The following is a 6,929-nucleotide window of genomic DNA, read 5'->3' as shown; positions in this document are numbered from 1 at the left end:
GAAATCGCATTGTTATATTATGAAGAATAATTGATACTCAAAAGGGATTCTTGATTCAAGATGCAGTAAGTACAAAAAACAATATCCTTATGTGTTTTGCAAACATGCTTTACTCCTTAACAGTTTGCACTGCTCACCAATTTATTACATATCCTCATCATCAGTAGCAAAATCGTCTTCGTCCTCTGAAGTGTCGTCAAGGAAATCACTGTCAAAGCTATCACTACCATCCTCGGCATATGTATCTTCGTCAGTACTGGTGCAGCTTTCTTCATACACAATTTCCTGCAACTCATCTGGAATGAAAGCATCTTTGAACCCCTGTACTTCCAATTCATTTGCAGAATTTCTCTGCCAACCGTTATCCTCTGGTTTTGGAATGCTAGGATTCTGGCACACTGCATTCCTCCAAATGAGAGTTTGAAAGTTGGCTCTTGATATGTGCAGTGACAATACTTGACTACAAGGAGGCATCTGACACAGATCAATTCCATCACTGCATGAGATGGTACCTTTCTTTCCTTTGAAACGCTGGCGAACTATGTCATACCTCACTTTGTTGACACTTGTGCATGAGGTTTTGCCATACAGCTTGCACACAAATGACTCTAACATGAGACAGTCATTACTCGAAACAGCTGCTGATGTTCCAAATCTGGAGAACAGAATTCTAAGATCTTCCTCCTTTTGAAGAAATTTTAGAGCTTTCAGCTTTCCTTGCCCAGCAAAGCAACTTGTTGTGTCACAGCCTGTGAATGCATGGACACCAAGTAATGCATCACATATCTGTTTAGACAAAGTCTTTGCTATCTGAGAGACATTGATTTGTCGCCTGTTGTTGCCACAGCCAGTATCAAAAATCAGGGTCTTTCCAATTGTCTCTGAGAATGAAAGGAGAAGTAAGAAGACATCCGTGTCTGGTGATCTGACAACAATTGTTTCACAGTTTGGTTGGCGGGAAGCATATTGACCCTGCAGTATAATTCGTGTGTCTGCCTCTTCCTGTGATGAGTAGAGATCTAGACAAGGTACAGCTGTGGTAAATTCATCCGTGTCACTGTAAAGTAAGGTGCATCTCTCTTCACAGACAAAGAAGATTTCCCTGTTTCTCAGTTTCTTTGCATATTCGTTACTTTCCCATTCCTTGAGGAGAAACCTGATAAGGGATCTTTTGTTATCAACGCAGCTGAGAAATGATTTCCAACGTCTGGCACTGTTGTTGCAGATCCTCTTAACAAGTATGCATTATCTTCAGAAGATCCTCTCCTCAATCTCTCACAACCTTTGATTGAATCTTCTATGTAAGTATCAGTCACAAAGTGTACACAAGCTGCTTGTGGTAAGGAGGAAAATGTAAGTTTGGCTACTTCACCAAATGTATTTGGGATTGCTGACAGAGTTTGTAACAGTGCATTGCCATCAACAATGTAAACGGTGTTTGTTTTTTTTGTTTTTGCATAATCCTCGAACATTAATGAATTGTCAGGCGTGAGCTTGTGCAACCGAGTTGCTTTGTTGGTCTTCAGAGGTAAACCATCTGATGAAGCCAGCGACCATGGAGTAGGTGTTAGAGGATATTGAAGAACTTTTTGAAGATCAACACTCTGCTCTTGGGACAAAACAAGAAGCTGGCCAAATAAATTTCTTTGTGCCTTGATTTTGACCACGTTCATGTCTTTTTTCACCGTTACCACTTTCCTCAATGATGCAAATGTCTTGGTCTTGTTCCTTTCTAATGGCCTGTGAAATTCTACAGTCTTTTCCTTCAGTCTGTTTTCAACAAAACTTTCAAACAATCTTTTTCCTGTTTTTTCCACGGCTAACAGGTCATCAGCAACATCCTCTTGCACTTTTATTCCTGAAGCTAGACTGACCAGACCATCTTCAACTTCAAAGGGATTGATAAATGCTGAAAATGCCTGGAGGATCTTTTGCACTCGCTTTTCACTTTGTCTTTTTTCTGCAAGGCTCAATTCTTTGTGGGTGTCTATATCTATACAGTTGTTGTTGCTGATCATTCTTTGGGTTGCTGATACATATTCTGCTCGATTGTGTCTTGTTACACTCCAACGGTAATAGCTTGGAAGACTCTTGCTGAACCAACAATACCTCCTTTTGTCTTTGCATGTTTGTTTATTGTTTGTCCAATGGTCATATCAACTGCTATTCTTCCAGCAGGCATCCTTGATCTGGAGACACTAAATCCATTATCTTGTAACATTTCTTCTGCCCCTGGGTGGGAATGAATCAGGTCGGCTAGTGACACAAAATATACACTGAGATACTTGGCATAATTGTGGTGATTCATGGTAAAAAGCAGTGGGCACAGTTCTTTTAAAAAAGATATATGAAGAAGAAAGTTGTTTGTCTTTGTAGCTCGCAGAAACTGGAGGAGAAGCCAAACTCTGTCCATGTATTGGATCCAGTATTGTGCAGTTTTTCCGTACTTTCCTGAGCGGACACTGTCTTTGAAGGCTTCATACTGGGAAAATAACTCAGCATACACAGTTGACTGGAGAATTTTATTAGCTGTATGGCTTGAAATTCCTTCGGTGAATTCCTTTATGTAAGACATGAGGTCTTTACTGAGTTTTGAATCCGTGTCCTGCTCAAATTTTGCAAGCAGAAGCCTCTCTAGAGCCTCCAAAACAGACACATGCACTCGTATAGCCTGTTGTAGTTCTTTCCACTCATAACCCTATCCATAGAACCATGTGCACATAGCCTGCTTCAGTCACAATTTCTTCAAAACCAGATCCACTTTGGAGCTTTCCCAGGGCACCAAGATATGAAATTATGGTGTGAAAGACACCCAGGTGAATAATGACTGTTTTGTAAAGCTGTGGGTTTTGCCAGACAATATCGTAAGCTTTCTTTGCTACAGCAAGGTCAAATGTTACAAATGTATATGTGTTATATGCCCATTAATCATGCCTGAATTGTGCTAGTACAAAATTCCTCTTGTTTATGTATCACTGAAAGGAAGCAAATACACTGTAATATATTTTTTTTTCAAATTATAGAGAAAATGGCTATCAAAGATTTAAAAACGCTATATGGCTCTGTAAAGTATTTTATGATATGAGGCAAAAAATGAGAAATGACAATAAAATTCCACTATTTATTGCATTTGAAGCAATTTTAGGGTGATAAACAATCATTTTATTCACAAAAATGAGTTCACGAAAAATTGCACCCGATGACCTTTCAAGGGCCATAACTCCTGTAAATGATACTTGAAAAAACTGTAACACCTGGATTAATTTGTGTTATATGTCCCTGAAGCATGCCTGAATTGTGCTAGTGCAAAATCCCTCTTGTTTATTCATCCTGAAGGGAAACAAGTACACTGTAATAGATTATTTTTTTCAAATTATAGAGAAAATGGCTATCAAAGATTTAAAAACGCTATATGGCTTTGTAAAGTATTTTATGATATGAGGCAAAAAATGAGAAATGACAATAAAATTCCACTATTTATTGCATTTGAAGCAATTTTAGGGTGACAAACAATCATTTTATGCACAAAAATGAGTTCACGAAAAATTGCACCCGATGACCTTTCAAGGGCCATAACTCCTGTAAATGATACTTGAAAAAACTGTAACACCCGGATTAATTTGTGTTATATGTCCCTGAAGCATGCCTGAATTGTGCTAGTGCAAAATCCCTCTTGTTTATTCATCCTGAAGGGAAACAAGTACACTGTAATAGATTTTTTTTTCAAATTATAGAGAAAATGGCTATCAAAGATTTAAAAACGCTATATGGCTTTGTAAAGTATTTTATGATATGAGGCAAAAAATGAGAAATGATAATAAAATTCCACTATTTATTGCATTTGAAGCAATTTTAGGGTGATAAACAATCATTTTATGCACAAAAATGAGTTCACGAAAAATTGCACCCGATGACCTTTCAAGGGCCATAACTCCTGTAAATGATACTTGAAAAAACTGTAACACCCGGATTAATTTGTGTTATATGTCCTTGAAGCATGCCTGAATTGTGCTAGTGCACAATCCCTCTTGTTTATTCATCCTGAAGGGAAACAAGTACACTGTAATAGATTTTTTTTGTCAAATTATAGAGAAAATGGCTATCAAAGATTTTAAAACGCTATATGGCTTTGTAAAATATTTTATGATATGAGGCAAAAAATGAGAAATTACAATAAAATTCCATTATTGATTGTATGTGAAACAATTTTAAGGTGATAAACAACCATTTTATGCACAAAAACGATTTCACAAAAAATTGCACCTAATGACCTTTCAAGGGCCGTAACTCTCGTAAATGACACTTGAAAAAACGGTAACACCCGGATTAATACTCAAGATATATTGCTGTTTCAGAAAAACCATGTGGCGAAAACTCCCCCAGGGGGGGGAGGGTTTCGCCCACTGGCCCATGCACTATTTGTGTTTCTACATTTTTATGCATGCCACGTCTGTAAACAAATTTCCATTTTTTTAAAAAGAATAAAGTGCATTATTATTATTATCATTATTATTATTATTATTATTATTATTATTATTATTATTATTATTATTATTATTATTATTATTATCATTATTATTATTATTGATATTATTATTATTATTATTATTATTATTATTATTATTATTATTATTATTATTATTATTATTATGAATAATAATAATAATAATAATAATAATAATAATAATAATAATAATAATAATAATAATAATAATAATAATAATATTTCTCTGGTAGTTTTGCGTTGTGCTTTGGTAGAATATCGCCTTTTTAAATGAGATTTTATGTAACCTATGCTACAATAAATTGCTGAAAACGCTTACAAGGGTTTCCAAGACAACTGTAACATTTAACAATAGGACGCAACATAACAATTATGATTCGACTCACAACGTCTCACTGGTGCAGCTTGGCTTATGCTTTTAAAGACAAAAATAAGGTTTTATATGACATACATTGATCATATATCATAGCGCAATATCCATTAAGCATGCTCAATGCGCTTTACAAAGGGCCCATGGTCAACAGCAACACAACATTTAGGCGATATAACAATTTTCGCCACAGAGACAACGCTGCTTTCCAAGGACTCAGCAATGCGCCGCAGAGCGGGGCTCGAACTCAGGACCTTCCAGTAAGAAGGGCAGTGTCCTACTACAAGATCATATAGCCGCACACCGACGCGGATGGAATACAATTTGCAGACAGTACTGTTTCGACGAACTACGGCTCATTTAAAACAAAAGGTAGATTTTAATAATGATATGGCCCAGATTGCCCAAACTACGAATGTTTGTTTGCTTGTTTTGACACATTTAGGTCATGGAAAAAAATGGGATAGTCAAAAAATATAGATTTACAATCGAAAGCACACGTGAAAAAGTGAGGCCAAGGGGGATGGTTCAAATAGGGATTAGATAGAATCCAAGAGCACACTATCCGTGTGCTCAGTTTGAGATCACTTAAGTCTCATCCAGATATATGCACAATACAAGCAGGGACAACAACAAAAAAGAATGCGTCCGCATTATCAGCTTATTTGAGATGAATTTCTTTTGCAATGGGCAATAAATAATCATTATAAATTGACTCGTTACTCAAGAGTGAAAATGTATAGTATTATCTATTAAAAGCAAATATAATTAATATCTGCATACATATATAAAAATATATCTATATATTATAAATACGGTAAATTAAATTTTTTTTAAATTATTTGTTCAGACTACCAAATGATAAAGATTGCCTGAAAAATACATTTTCTCAAATGTCATTTTCAAAGAGGAAACCCCAATTCTAATTTGTAATGTTCTTTAGAGGATATGCGTTGTTGTTGGTATTTATTTCCAGTAGTTTCACGTTATCAATTTGATGGTGATTTGTGAAAGGGCAATTTAATGACTAAAGTAACATAAGACTGCGGCATGAGATTACTGTTGTTTTAAGTATTTCTAATTTCTGATCACAAGTAATTCCCTTCTACGTCATGAGAAAAGATTTATACAACTATTCGATGGGTATGCGTTTAAGTAAACGTGAAAGTTAATAGTCTGATTGAGAGAATTTAATGAGAATTATTCACCCAATGACGGTCTGAAACCAATAACAAAGAGCTGAGTGATGTCATCTTCATTCAATATATTGTCATGAGTCAGATTTCCCCTTGTGTACTACGTCATCAATCGGTCTATAATTGTTTGCGTACAACGTGATCAATCGATCACATAACTCTTTTTATCTGACGCATATTTTAATAGTAACAAGGAGGGAGGGGGTATTATATCATGATTTAACGAAGATTACAGACAGACAGGTAGAGGGAGAGAGAGAGAGAGAGAGAGAGAGAGAGAGAGAGAGAGAGAGAGAGAGAGAGATGACCATCAGTTTGACTTCCAGATGAGTAGGTAGGCTACCCATATTTATTGCTTTGACCTTACTGAAGTCAAAGAAGCGTTAAATTGATCATTACTTTATTATTTTATCACTCTTTTATCATTTATTGGTAATGTTTGCACAGTTTTTATTACTGTGACAATCACGGGAGAGCATGATTACCTCTTGTTGCTTTTAGATTTGTTCCGCTTTACAACACGATATTGGCATCAATGGCATTTAGCCGTTTTCTAACAGAACGCCATTTTTTTCCATTTTACATGAAAATGTGTACATTGAATACCATCACTCTATTTTACGGACCCTCAACATGTATGAAACCTGAGATTTCTCAAAGAGATAAAAGATATGTCAAATTTGAGTGACAAGTTGAAGGTCATTTGAATCGATCGATATTTGAAGTACAAGTTCTCTGGCCTAGATGAAAGAAATATGATTAGTCAGATTAAAACAGAATAGCCTTTTGGTTTTGGTGGAAGGGTGGGAGTAAATGGGCGCTGGCTTAGATGAGTTTCGATAAGGTTGATTGCGCATGC

This window comes from Berghia stephanieae, chromosome 4, assembly GCF_034508935.2.
Source record: "Berghia stephanieae isolate SIO BIC M18660-M18661 chromosome 4, UCSD_Bste_1.3, whole genome shotgun sequence".
NCBI classification, from domain to species: Eukaryota; Metazoa; Mollusca; class Gastropoda; order Nudibranchia; family Aeolidiidae; genus Berghia; species Berghia stephanieae.
Note: the sequence above shows the minus strand (reverse complement) of the source record.